The 15,156-nt window shown below is 38.0% G+C and overlaps 1 protein-coding gene across 3 annotated transcripts in view; it reads left to right on the top strand.

The window, feature by feature from the left end:
* Positions 1–15,156, top strand: part of LOC141435773 (torso-like protein) — a 65,643-nt gene that overhangs the window by 27,765 nt on the left and 22,722 nt on the right. The window contains exon 1 of one of the 3 annotated variants that reach the window (XM_074098586.1): positions 5,162–5,359. The exons of the other annotated variants lie outside the window; for them this stretch is intronic. The gene's annotated coding sequence lies outside the window, so the exon portion shown is untranslated. Of the gene's footprint in view, positions 1–5,161; positions 5,360–15,156 lie in introns of those variants that run through there. 3 annotated transcript variants of the gene reach the window in all.

Genomic DNA, 15,156 nt, shown 5'->3' with positions numbered 1-15,156 from the left:
CTCTCTGTTCCAAAGAAATAATTAATCATCGCAAGTAATTCAGTTAATGCACAATTTACTCAAAGACACGATTAAACGTGACTTAATAAAAGCGAGGTCTTTAAGCCATTCTCATACGCTTCCAAAATTCTTAATACGTGTTATAAAACCAAAATTGGATGACGGAAGCTGTAGGTCCATTTAGGGGTAGGTATAGAAGTGCAATCGCTAAGTTGTGAAATCGTGAATGCATTTCGTCCAAACGTCACTACTGTCTTTAAATACGAGTAATGTTTTGTAGTTTAAATCTGTCGTAAGTACAAGTATTTTCATAATTTGTAAACCGGAACTATTCTATCTAAACTCGATTTAAGACGTGAGATCCGATACAATATCATTTAATATTTCAATATAATTGATTGATCATTAAAATCTTTAAGTAGGTCTTCATTAATGATTGCAAAGTTTGAATTTTATCCGTCCTCTCACCCATTAGCTCCAATACAATCCAAACTAATATATATAAATGCGAAAGTGTGTTTGTATGTTTGTCCTTCTTTCACGTCGAAACGAAGCGACGGATCGACGTGATTTTTGTCATAGATATAGTTTATGGGGTAGAGAGTGACATACACTTTTTATCCCGGAAAAATGCGCAGTTCCCGAGAGAACGGCGTGCGATGCCGATAAAAGCCGCGGGCAAAAGCTAGTAATTTTAATAAATATTTGATATTAAAATCTTGCTGATGCAATTCATATAAACTTAATGCCACGAGACAGATGCTCTTTGAGAATACCTTTGTTCACATTGTCTAAAGTTCAACGTTCAATGGCGTAGCTAATTTACTTTATGTCGGCCCGTGAAGTTAGTGTTCTTGTATAATTACGGCTTGCATTATACAAGTTGTTTACGATGTATAAGCAAGGACTTAAGACTTGGCCATAGGTTTCCAAACTGTCCTAACTTTGCGAGCAAGCATACTCCGCTCCCGGCAGCGTAGACTATTTTAGAGCACCACGAATGTATAGCCTATAGGCTTTTATAAGGTATGTACGAACGTATGGTATTTTTAGGCTGCTTGTCTACCTACTGCAGCGGTGCGAGGCAGCGGAGTGCTGAGCAAGATAAAAAATCACCAATAGAATTGCATAAAATCTCCGCTCCTCTACAGTGGATGAGGAGTTGCTAACTAGCACTAGCATAAACATTCATACATAACCGGGAAGCTCAGCGAGGAAGAGGAGCCGGGAAGGAGGGCGTAGAAACAAGCGCGTACGGGGAAGCTGAGAAGCATCACAAATGGAAAAACAATCCGCGAGTCCGCTCCGCATTACTTTCTCGCTCTACTCCGTTATCTGGCTCCGCGCCTATAGACAGACACAGTCTGCAAGTCCGCTCCGCGTTGCCCCCTCACTCTGTTTCGCTGCAGTGAACAGCTCATTATAAAGGCGAGCCAAAATAATGGGAGCTCTGTAGGTAGTAAAATGATTGGAGATCCCCTGGACTAAATTTTTCTTAGGATGTAAAAATGATTTTGTTATAAATTGTCAAGTTCAAAGAAAAATCAACTGGTGACTCAGCCCTGTTTTATATGTTTACATGATACATATTTAAAGCAGAGTATGTATAAGTACGTATTAGGTACTATTATTCGGCAGTCAGTCGGTCCCTAGGTACAACAGATTATATAGATTGATGAAAAAACATTATTTCTTAAAATTAATGTATTTTCCAGATTAGTAAGTTTTTTTTTATGAAAGCTTATTATTATTTGGGCCAATCAACTATTTTACCGAGACTTTGGGCGTCCCCTGCATTACCAAAATTGTCTCTGGGGTTACCAAAAAATCGTACTTCCAACAAGATATTTCACGGTTTAATAGCTTAAACATACGTAAGATGGCATGTATTCATGTACACCATCTATTAAATTACAGAAAAAACATGTTTACTTACAACAATCTGTAATTGTTTGAAAAATGTCGCGGACAGATTAGTGTCGGTAAAAAAGTTGATTGGCCCATTTACTAATTTATTTCAAAGAGCTATATAACCTAACGAACAAAAAGTTAGAAAACCCCCCGCTTTGTCATTCAAAGTTCAATATCTCAAAAACGGCTGAACCGATTTTGATAAAACATATCTAAGAACCATCGCTAAAAAACCTGATTTTAAATAAAATAAACCTCATTTAAATCGGTCCACCCGTTTAACCCCTCTTCTTGCGTCGCGGGTTCGAAAATAAGGTCAGATAAATATACAGCTATACAGTCAGTCAAATAAACCGCCCCGCGTCATACCAGGCGCAAAAGTACCCAATACACTAGCCGAGTTTACCGGGTCGAACCGCGATGGACAACCTTTGCACCAGAAAAGTTTTGTAAAAATTAGATAAATTACATTCAAGTTCTGTCCTTCGTGCAATCAATACAATCAATATTCTATTCTCTCTACATGGAATGTTATCTTATTTCAATTACAAATACCCTTGCAGTAATAACCATTTAATAAATTATTTAAAAGTTTTTTCCACAAATGCAGATTTCATCGCTAAGACCTTGACACAGAACCTTGGACTTACATAACACAAATAAAACAGAAATACCGTGAAATTTAAACCAGCAGTGCCTAACCATGATTTATGGTACTATTTTACAAGTCTGGTACTTACATAAATTAAATATATCAAACTAAGGGCCTGTTGTACCACTCACTGATACATTTTAAGTGGCAGATATCTGTGATGCCATCAGTTCTTTTATCCAAATAAAGAAGTTTATCAATGAGTAGTCAAACAGGTTCTAATCCTACTTATATTTATATATGCGAAAGTTTGTGTCTGTGTGTGTTTGTGTGTGTATGCGAGTGCTTGTTACTATTTCCCGATAAACGGCAACACCGATTTGGATAACATTTGGGGATAACTTAATCTCAGAAATAACTCTTAAGCATATTCTTTTTTTACTTTGCCCGTGCGAAGCCGGGATGGGTCGCTAGTTTTTCTTAAAATGGCATCGTTAAGTTTCTTAAATAACCTTGAATTTTTAGCGAAATGGAGCAATAAAAACACGTCGATTGCATATTAATTGGTGTTGACATAGCGTATTTCGTCTTTCATTCATTATTTGTGTAAAAGTGATGTTAGTAATATTTACAAATAAATGTTAAATTACTACAAGGTGCGTTATTTAAATAATTTGATGCACAATTAAGTTAAACAAATAAAAACAAATTAGTATGGCCGTTTAGAAAACATTAAGCGTTTAATGCGCAGAATGGCGTAGAGTGGGATAGCACTATAGAGGAATTAACCAATAGAGTGGTAATACGGATGTGCAATTCTGCAACACATTATTTGACACTTACACCGTACCGGAAATACTTTTTTTCCGTAGATTTACCTTTTCTATATGGAACAAAGTTGTTTTAGTTGTAAACATTATTGGAGTTGCGATACATGGGATGGGACTACACGCTACTACCAATATACGTATGCTATTACGATTTTCGACTGATCTAATAGATACCTCCGGCGCGTAGAACTATAGGAGGCGGAGCTGCGGAGGTTCATCCGGTCCGGCGGTTCAAAAATCTTTTTCGTTTTTAGTAAATGTTAGATTTAGGTTAAAAAGCATATTGTTAACAAAAACAATAAAATATAGTTATAATTACATTTTTGCTTTTAATAAAAAAAGAACAATTTATTTTTGTTCAATACATCAGATAATGTCTTAAAATTTACTGTTAATATCTATGACAATATCTACGTGCCCAACTTGCAACCAGCTTGTTCTTATTGAAGCTTGTTCTTGCAGAAGTAATCACCGCAGTGCTGTCGATTTTATTCTTGAAACAAGTTGTACGACATTGACACTCTACTGATCATTCTTCTATGGATAAAATACAATACGACTATTCAGTAGCAATTTACAACAAAACAAAACACAAAACACATTAACTTTACAACTGTTACGAAACAAAGCGTTAATATAACATTAATAACAGATAGTAATGACGTGCAGACATCATTTGTACGGGTTTTTATTTATGACCTTCACAGATGAACTGCACCGACCAGTTGCGCAAGAGTGTAAGCCATAGACAGAATTATAATAAGTGTTTATAATAATATAAATGTTTTTCTTTTTGTTGGACTGTTAGCGGTTGGAACATCATATCGAGCTTGAAATTACTGAATTTCACAAGACCAATGAATGGAAGTACGAATATGAGAATTATTTGACCGAATTTAATATCCCGAAAGTACCTACTATAAGTACTATTAGAATGTTGATGTGGCTCGAGACTCGTCGATTTTTTTGTTGTTCTGAAAATTTATATGAGAAAGAAAAAGAAAACTGATTGTCTGTTTCTATTTCCTAACGATATTAGCAAACAGAACTAGTTTAATGGAAGGTATGTCTCTTTTTGAAGACTCCTGAGTCTTCCAGTCAAGTTTAAATGAGCCCTTACGGTTTGTCTATAATATTTAAAGTATAACAAACGCAGTAACACCGTAGATTTACTGTCCAAGTGTTTCTCGCAGGCGTCAGTTCTTAAGAAAAGAAACATTTAATTCTTAATTATATTAGTAACAATCTAAGTTGTTGCACATTTAGGTAACAACTAGCACTAGCACTGGAAGTCATATCTACAAGTAATTTAATTATAGCATTGTTTCTTGCAATTACCAAATACCCGTGTGGTGTCGGGTTAGAATTACACCTCTCCATTTCTTCCGTGGGTGTCGTAAGAGGCGACTAAGGACATAGGTTGAGGTATACCGTAGGCGACAGGCTAGCAACCTGTCACTATTGTACCGTTTTTGTCAAACTTAAAACCTAAAATTGCTAAAAGTGGCTCCGAAGCGGTAACGTTTCGTGTGCTCTGCCTACCCCATTTGGGAATATAGCCGTGATTTGTGTGTGCGTGTGTGTTTCTTGAAATTAAATTGTTTCTCGCTATTCGTCAAAATAAAGTCATTTGGGATTCCCTGGCAGTTCATAGACCCGTGAGCTCGGGTCGCGATCGCTTGACGCGTGTAGGCAAATTTGATTAGTGATTCATATTTGGTACCGATTTATAAGTCTTAGAAGCCGAGTCATATAGATACTCACACTCAGTACACGTTTATTGTTATAACGTTTTAAACTTTTGTGATTCTCACTCATAGTCAAAGTACCATATACGTGTTGTGTGTCGGTGTGATAGGGTGACTAATAAAAGTGACCAAGTGCGGGTAGTTCGTGATACGAGTGCCGGTACTATTAGTGATCAAGTGCGGGTAGTTCGAAGAACTCGCGCTGCTAGGCAGACTTGACACCCCACACTTCAGTCTACTCGTGACCACGGCAACTGTAACGTTGCCGAAACGTCGAGGTAAATATAACTTGTGTAAAAATAGCGTGATAAGTCCCGTATATGGTATTTTGACTATGACGTTTATTGTTGTAACAAATCTACAGTGACTCATTTGAAATTATTACCGACTAGACTAGAGTTTACCCGCGGCTTCGCACGCGTAAACTATTCGATCTGGTACAAACGAAATTCCAGGATTTTATAAAATTCCCCTGGTAATTCCCAAAATTTATATCGCAGTCTTCATTGTGGTTGTGTTTAGAACAAGTGTCAAAAATTTCAAGGCAGCGGTTGAAATTTCAAGATTTTATCCCTATCCCGTTGGAATATCGGGATAAAAAGTAGCCTACCTGCATATCAAATTTCGTGACTTTAAGCCCAGCGGTTGTTATTTCGAGATTTAATCCTTATCCCGTGGGAATATCGGGATAAAAAGTAGCCTATAGGTACGTAATTCCAGATGTCCAGCTAATATCTACATACCAAATTTCATTCAAATCCGTCCAGCGAGCAGCCAGGTTTTTGGTTATAATAGTTCGCGCGGGCAAATCCGCAGATAAAGCCTAGTTTTAGATCATCCTCCCAACCTATAGGTACCTTGACGTCCCACTGCTGGGCACAGGCCTACTTTCAGAATGATTGGCCCAGTGCGGATTGGGGACTTCACACTCACGATGTTTTCCTTCACCGTTAAGCTCGTGGTAAATTTCAAATGTAATTTCGCACATGAATTTGGGAAAGCTCAGAGGTGCGAGTCGGGGTTTGAACCCACGAGATCCTCTGCTTCAGAGGCGATAGGTCAAATCACTAGGCCACCACGGCTTCATAGATATACATATATATAAGATTGTTTATGTATCAGCGAGCACGACTCCCAGATAGGCAGAGATAGTGCTCACGCACTTACTCGAAGTAGTAAATAGCTTGACATTAGACTTTAAGATAACTGGTATCACTAATTAGGTCATTTAAATGTGGAATGCAACAAAAGGGTGAAGTTAATGACTTTACTCTTTAGTAATGTAATCCGTAGCAATTATAATAGGTAATGTAGTAGTTGTGTGACTCAAAAAAACATTAGATACATTTTTGAAGAGTGCACGGTAAATCCCTTACGTATTTAAGACTGTTATTGCTCATACTACTAGGTTTTCTAACAACAATTTTTATTATTCGGGGATAAAAAGCATCTTGTGCTAATCCGGTTTATATGTATAAACTATCTATTAACGTAAGTATGTGTACAAAATCTCATCAAAATGGAAAAGCAGTTTCGGGGTCAAAAGAATAGTAAACGTACACAATCCTTAAGTTAGATAAACTTATAGTAGGCTTCGTCCCAGTAGGTAGGTAGTTTGAAAAAATGTTAAATTAACCCTTCTTAGTGAATCTTTATGTTGCAATATTTTAGACTAGAGAAGAGAATAAGCTTCGAGTATTATATTGTGTTAAATGCGCTTCTGTGAAATATGTAGCGTAAGACTACGGGTATTTAAACTTGAATTTAAATCATTAATCCTTATGATGAGTCGATATTTCAGGTTGCCAGTGGAAATAAAGCTTCTCTATAATACGTAGATCTTAATCTGGCACGGTATTGAATGGTGTTTTCTGATTTTCTGACAGAAATGCATAATACGTAACATCATAAAGTATTCACAATACCTATAACGAGTTTTTTTCATCATCATTGATATAATGTCTCAGTTTTATTCATAATCTTAAAAATTGAACTGGCTGCGGCATAAAATCTGGTTTTTAAACCATTCCTCCTAATTCACCAATTTGTTAACCAGGTCACTTAACCGTAAAATAACAATGCCAAACACTATAACGTTAACGTAAGTAATATAAACAGCAACAAATAATAATGGATGGCCACACCTTGTGAAACCATCTGTGAAACCTTTTTCCAATACATACATGAAAAGTGTAAGCGATGGGTACCTACGTCCTATTCTAAAACCCGGCACGGCACGGGTTTCACTCCAATTAGGACCGCCATAATCCTAATATTATAAATGCGAAAGTTTGTGAGTATGTGTGTGTGTATGTTTGTTACTCCTTCACGCTGAAACGGCTGGACGGATTTGAGTGAAATTTGATATGTAGATAGCTGGATATCGGAAATAACACATAGGCTACTTTTTATCCCGATATTCCCACGGGGTAGGAATAAAATCTTGAAATAACAACCACTTGGCTAAGAGTCATGAAATTCGGCATGGTTGCTTTTAATGCAACGTCAATGAAAATAATTTCGGGAATTCCCAGGGGAATTTTTGTTTGTCCTTCACGCTAGAATGGCTGCACGGATTTTGATTAAATTCGGTATTTAGATAAGAGTCACGAAATTTGGCACTGTTGTTTGTTTATAATGCAAAATCAATAACGACCACGATGTCATTTTTGGGAATTCCCTCGGGAATTTTGTAATATCCCGGAATTTAAATTCAACTGCTGTATGTAATGATTAACGGGTGCGAACCGCGGGTAAACGTTAGTTATTTATTTTATAACTAGTCTATTTTATACTACTTACTCTCTCTAGTACCTACGAGGCTCTGTACCCGTGGAAAACTTTAACTATCATTATTGACCGAAAACCGCGATTCGTCTTCGTTTCCGCTTGTGCTTAAATGCATTTGTTTGTCTGTCTGTCTGTTCTCCTCTGCAATATAAAGATAAGCAAAGGCCAACTCCCTTTATTAAATGCTCTGTGCCTGGGGCTCTATTGTTTCATTCATTCTATGGAGTGCGTTGGCGCTAAAATCTAGGGTCCGTGAGTTAATAAATTGCAGGATATCGACGATTAAGCTATTGTTGCGTGCGCTGAACCCCGGTCCTATACTACACATAACATAACAACATTGCCGTCCCGCTGACGCTTATATTGTTTAATACGAGAGTGAGAGGGACGGTACGATACGAACTCAGGTTTCGAATTTCGTAGTAGCCCCCCTGTGCCTGCGATGTTGTGATTTCTTTGTAAATCGTGTAGGCACTTACTCGTACAATCACCTGCATTAATATCTGCGACAGCGGAGCGTGCAAAAATATCTGATACGGTACCGGCCCTATAAATAGAGTCATGTCAGATATTTACACACGATTTGTTGTGTCAGATATTGGTGCTGGTGAGGTGACTGTACTACTGTACTCGTACCACTCAAGTGTTATAAACGGAGTTCCAACATACTAAGCTACATACACTACACAGTCACTAACTTTTGCCACAATACAAGTAATATACTTGTATTGTGCTTTTGCAGTTATAAATTGTTCGAGCGAAAAAAAAAACGGGAGCGAAGGATCTCGTTTTGGCTTGGACAAAAATTCGATCATATTTTTCTATAAGTTCTCGCGAAAATTTGTGAGCAGTTTCGATAGTAACTGTTTCATTTCACCACTCTGTCTGATGTCGCTTCTTTCATTATGTCCTAAGTCCGAAACAAAACAGATCTAATTACGGCAATCAATTCTATAACGTCTTAAAATCGCGCAGTTAACTGTAGTCGCATTTGCAACTCTATACCTCGTTGATAAAGATCCGTTTGGCAGCGACACCGTTCTGGAAGCTCTATTTTGTAAATACACAGCAATTGCAGGAATCTCAGGTTCTTGTGGCGTGAGAATGAGAAATTTCGATGTAATTAGGTTTTGTTTGAAGACTGAACGACACCAACTGATTGTGAGTTTTTACATGTATTTCATGTTGGTATTACACGTGTCACGGTGTTAGGCGTTCTCGAATGGAGGCCGCGGATCGACAAGCGCAGCGTAGTGTAGGACGTCCACAAACAAGATGGACGGATGACCTGGTTAAAGCTGCGGGTTCACGGATGCAGGCCGCTTCCAAACGTAGTAACTTGAAGTATAATGGTGGAGACCTATGTCCAACAGTAGACGTCCTACGGATGATATGATGATGTAACATGGCTTGGAATTATGGGGTACATACGCATATTCAAAATAATACACATGATTGTCAAAGCACCTTGGTATATCAAAAATGTAAGAATACGCCATGCTAGGTAATCCAACTGTAAAATATAACCTAACCATAAAAATTTCATTTTTAATACAAGCTTTTTTTGCTGACTGTACTTTTTGTTGACTGTACTTGCATTGTATTGTCACCCAAACTACATTAATTATATGCAAATTTTGCATACCAATTTTCAAGTTCTACTAACCGTTGAAGAGTTCCGTCCTGCGGAGACGATCTTGGCTGGACTACCCGAATGTCACTTCTAGATTATTGTATTGTCACGTGATTTACATAAGTATGCCAAATTTCAAGTCAACCCGACTACTGGAAGCTGGTCGAATTTAACTTGCAAGATTTGACTACAGACAGACAGACAGACAACAGGGACTGGTGAAACTAAATAAAAGCTTGTAAAAAGAGATTCAGTCATGCATAGTCAGAATAGGATGGCTAATGATGAAGGAACACACCACTTTACATCGGCTGAAGAGGAACACCATCTACTAATCTTCTTCTTAGTCGTACGTACACTTTTGGTGGAGTGGTCGTGGTCATGGATTTTCTTTCGGGTTGAATGCGACTTTTCTGAGACTTCTCCATCTCTCTCTATTTGTGGCACTGCGCCCACACTCAGTAAGGGAGGTCCCTCACTGAGTGTAGACGCAGTAGGTACTGAAATATGTAAAAGCACACAATGTCATTGGACACGCACCATCCAAGGCAACACACACGCGCCTGACCTTCTGCTGGATTTCCCGAAGACAGAAATCTCGTATATCAGTCCACTTTATGGAGGGCATAGCCACGCTGCGTTTTCCAGTAGGTACGTGGTCGTCACTCCACTTTGGCCTCAACTGCCACTTGATAAATTAGTTTTCCGATGATGTACCCCGCCCCTTAAGTTTGACAATTATTCAGACTATGTCGCTTACTTTAAAGCACTTATTAGTAGTAGTAATTCTACTTTTAAATACTTATTTTCGGGAAGATCCTCATTTGTCTGAAATAAAATATGAAATAGATATGAAATGAGTGGTTTAAAATTTAACTTGATATAACAATGGCTCGCTTTGCTATCATTGTACAATAATGTATTTATACAACCTTGACCTGGCGGCCTAGTTAATAATATTTAAACGGAAGTAACAGTAACACTTAAAGAATATCAATAAATTGTTACATACGGAAGAATTGCGTACTATGTCCGTATATGAACATATAGGATTATAGGAACATATGAACTTGTAGGATTGCATCATCGTGTCTTCAAAGGTTTTCTGATAAAATCATGATCATGAAGTGATCGATTCCTGTAATCCCTCAGCAGGGACTTTCATGTGTCACTTTCCTGAACTGTATCTTAAAGGGCCTGCAGGTACTTTTACTATTTTCTATTCTGTGCTGCAGATTGAAAACTATTGAGGTCTCTGGGGTTGTCCTGTCTTCCCAGTAGCAAAATCTTGCCACTGCAATACCTGTTTTGTTTGGAAAGACCCCCTAACTAGCTTTACCCTGCGGCTTTGCTGATAGTACCTAAATCTTAAGAATTTCTCAAGAATTTTGTCAAACGTCACTTTCTTGATGTAATTAACTAAACTTTATGTTCAACGCACATGCTTGGAAGAAGTCTTGTTACGAGATTCAGCATATTTATACAGGTAGATACAGAACGCATTTTACTAAAGCATCCATCCATCCATACCCATAGCAGCCCTTAATTCGTCCGTCTTCGGACATAGGCCTCCTCTCCATTTCTCCACGCCTGGCGATCGACAGCCATATGCATCCACCCTCCACCCGCCTGTCGGCAGATATCGTCCTTCCATCTCATTGGTGGTCTCCCTCTACTGTATGCTTTACTAAAGCATACAGTGGTCAAATAATTTGGTTAGCTATTACAACCGCACATATAACGTAATTATTTTGTTCTTGATGTTTATTTGTAACTTAAGCTAAAGCCAAGGTTTCAAGAAATTTTACTCTTGACCTTTTAGTGTCATGGTTTTTGCGATGAAAAAGTAACCATTAAGTAATAAAATGTAGTGTGCGCCAGTTTATTATTTTGTAAGCTTATTTAATTTTTTGTTTGACTGGCAAAAAAAATACGTGTCCAATATTTTCTGATAACCTAGCTGGCAGATTAAGGGGATGATTAATTTTATTTGACGGATAAATGTGATGCCGTCTCCGTCTATTCTAACAAAACAAACAGAGACGGTATCACATTTATCCGTCAGTTAAATTTAATCAATGGATGGTGAAACAGGGGGTAAGTAGAATAAAGTGATAACCACCTTGATGATTGGCAATGTAGCACCGTCCGCTATAAGCTAAACTTTTTTCCACGCACGACTAAAGTATGGAACCAGCTTCCTGGGACGGTGTTTCTGGAGCGGTAGAACTTAGGGATCTTTAAAAAACGAGCTTATCAATCAGTCTCTCAAAGGGCCGGCAACGCACCTGTGATACCCCTCGTGTTGACAGGTAGGTATCCATGGGCGGCAGTGATTGCTTCCCATCAGGTGACCCGCATGTTCGTTTTCTTCCTCTTATATATAAAAAGAAAACCGTTTTGTTTACCCAGGTACAGTCAAGTGCAAAAATATGTATCTATGCGAAGCACTCAAAAATATGATAGGTACCAGAGCCTTATTACGTCTGTGGTACTTAACATATTTTTGAAGGATTAGATCCATTATTTTTGCATTTGATTGTAACTAAAATACCCAATGGTTGCCTGTGTTCACGGTTTATGTAAAGAACCAATGGTAAAAGACTAGTTACAAGTGATAGATTCAGCGCCACAATGCAACGCAACTTACGCGTTACTCGCACGTGTGAACTGTGCTCTATATCTTAGTCTATATTTAGCACTTCCCTAAAAGGAAACCAGTTGCCAGGTGTGTACGGTGCATAAAATTCGTAACATGCCTTTGCAATAACGCATTTGCTATCATCATCATCAATATCATCATCATTCCGAGTAGGTACGAGTGCAAAAGTTTGTGAATTTGTGTGTATTTATTTACTCTTTCACACTAAAACGGTCAAAGTACCCATATAGTTTCGCTATGTCCGTTCGTCCGTCCGTCCTCGACTTAGCTTAGAAATCGCTAGTGCTAGAAAACTGAAATTTTAAAACGCCGATAAAGTAGTAAAATAAAATTAAAAAAATATTTTTTTTAGTGTATGTGATTTTTTTCTCGTCTAAACCCAAAGTGGGAGTTGGTTGGATGGACCACTATTGCCTATAAATTACAGGAAAGGGTGCACAATTAAACAAAAATACAATTATTAAAATATTCCATAGTAACGTAACGGAACCTTCTCAACGCGAGCCCAACTCGCACTTATCCGGTTTTTTATCTCAGATGGAACAATAGCTAAATACAACCGCTTCCTAATTCCAAACTAATAAGTATACCCATTAAAACTATCACAAACGTAACTTATCCTCCATTATGATAAATGATGTCTTTATGGCCTATTTTTATCTTCTTTGAAGACGGTGTTTACTCAGGATCCAATTAGGGACTAAATGCTAACGCGTTAAATCCGCCTCCAGCCGAGTACCGACAGCAAAAAATTACGTCTCCTGGAATTCAATTATCTACATACAGCAGTATATAAATAAATCTATATGTATGTATAAAACCAGACCGAAAAGGAGATGGCGGGACGATTTAGACATAGTATGCAAGGGATTGGCCTGACATTGCGCTGAACCGGGAGGTGTGGAGATCAAGAGGAGAGGCCTTTGCCCAGCAGTGGGACACTATTGTAGGCTAGTAAAAAAATGAATTTTTATGATTTTTGTTTTTGGATTTGTCTTCGTCAGGATTAGGATAAGTACCAAAAACATTGGGAAATTGACGAAAAAAAATCCCATACAAAATGTTCATGGGTTTCGTAACTGTCATACATTTAATATTCATTCCGTCTATACCTACGGTAAACACTCCCCTCAAATAAATAACGTATTTAAATAAATTGGACCCGCTAGATGGCGCTGTTGTTGCTATGTTATCATAATTTTAATATAGTGTTTTTTTGGGCAGCACATATAATAAATAAAAATAGGAATTTACGCCAATTGACCTAGTCCCTTACTAAGCAAAGCTTGTACTATGGTTACAGTCACCAGCATTAATATCTACCGCGGCGCAGCGTGCAAAAATATCTGACACGTCGTTCCGGCCCTAGAAATAGAGACGTATCAGATATTTATGCACGCTTGTTGTGTCAGATATTGGTGCTGGTGACTGTACTAGGCAACGAATAAACTACTTATATTTTCGAAATGGTCTCACTCCCACAGAAGCCATGGATGCTGTTTTGCAATAGTGTGTTCATCATCATCATCCCAGCCTATATACGTCCCACTGCTGGGCACAGGCCTCCTCTCAGAACAAGAGGGCTTGGGCCGTAGTTCCCACGCGGGCCCAGTGCGGATTGGGAACTTCACACGCACCATTGAATTGCTTCGCAGGTTTGTGCAGGTTTCCTCACGATGTTTTCCTTCACCGCAACGCTCGTGGTAAATTTCAAATGTAATTCCGCACATGAATTAGTTTGAATGAAATAGTGTGTTAACCCTGATTAATTCTGCAATACAATGTCAACCCTTAGAAAATATTTTTACAGTTGACATTGTATTGCAAAATGACAGTGAGTTGACTCAGTATTGCAAAACAGTATCCTGTTAGACTATGGTCTAATTAGGTCGAGCCAGTTTTCAAAACCATTTTAAACAAGTTTTAAACATTACCGCTAATATGTTTAAAAAAATATATTAACGTGACTGACTGACAGACACGTAGACAATGCATAGCCTGAGCCACTAGAGCATAGGCCTTGAGACACTAGAAGGGATTTTTCGAAATCCCGGAGTATAGAGCTAGCCATTTTTTTATTTTTTCACTGCATAACTGCGGGATAAATCTGGTTTTAAATAAATGATCTACGAAGATTTCAGATTACCAGAAACCGATACGAATCGATCACGATTTACTGCTTGCAATGATGTTATGCCTCTCAAATTACTTAATTAAACTGTCCATTATTAACCAATTTCTGATCGATTAAAAATGGAACGATGATATTGTCGGAATTGATTTCAACATCTTATCTACATAGGTATTAAAGATCACGTTCGTTGATCCATATTTCATTACCTACACAGGTTTACTTGTGATTTGAAATGAAATTTTATTTTGATAATCGAATAGCTTAGTAATTAGTGTCTTTGATTATGAAGCTGGTGGTACTGGGGGTCGCATTTCGGTAAGTTGTCCTCGAACGATTGTACTCGAGGCTAGACGTTACATCTATTTATGTATGTATTTATTGTAAGTACCCTTATCCGATGTCTGGCACCTATCCCGCAGTACTTACAAGATTTACTTAGTTTGGGGCTAAGTCAAGTTTCCCGGTATTAATTTATGTGAAAAAAATAATGCAAGTAATAGTCTGACTCGCACACCGAGAGTCCCGTATAAAAAGGAAATAGAGTACCAAACATTACTCTACGAGTAACGTAAATAGCAATAGGTATTCGACATATTTTTACTTTTAAACAGAACAAGTTTTACCTTGCAAAGAAAATGCGCCAAAAATTAATATCAGATACATAAGTAGGTAGGTATACTATTTCAATGTCGCTGCTGTCGGTACACAGATGCGCACCGTGCGCACGAGTAGGATTGTTTGTCGCAGCCCGAACTATAAATACCTTCAGCCGCAAGAATGCAAATGCTTGGTGTCGCAACTCGACACTAGATGGCGCTAACTTCAATATACACAAAACGTTTAAAAAAAGTGAACG

Source organism: Choristoneura fumiferana, chromosome 15 (genome assembly GCF_025370935.1).
Source record: "Choristoneura fumiferana chromosome 15, NRCan_CFum_1, whole genome shotgun sequence".
Classification (NCBI taxonomy): domain Eukaryota; kingdom Metazoa; phylum Arthropoda; class Insecta; order Lepidoptera; family Tortricidae; genus Choristoneura; species Choristoneura fumiferana.
Note: the sequence above shows the minus strand (reverse complement) of the source record. Positions and strands in the feature narration are given on the sequence as shown.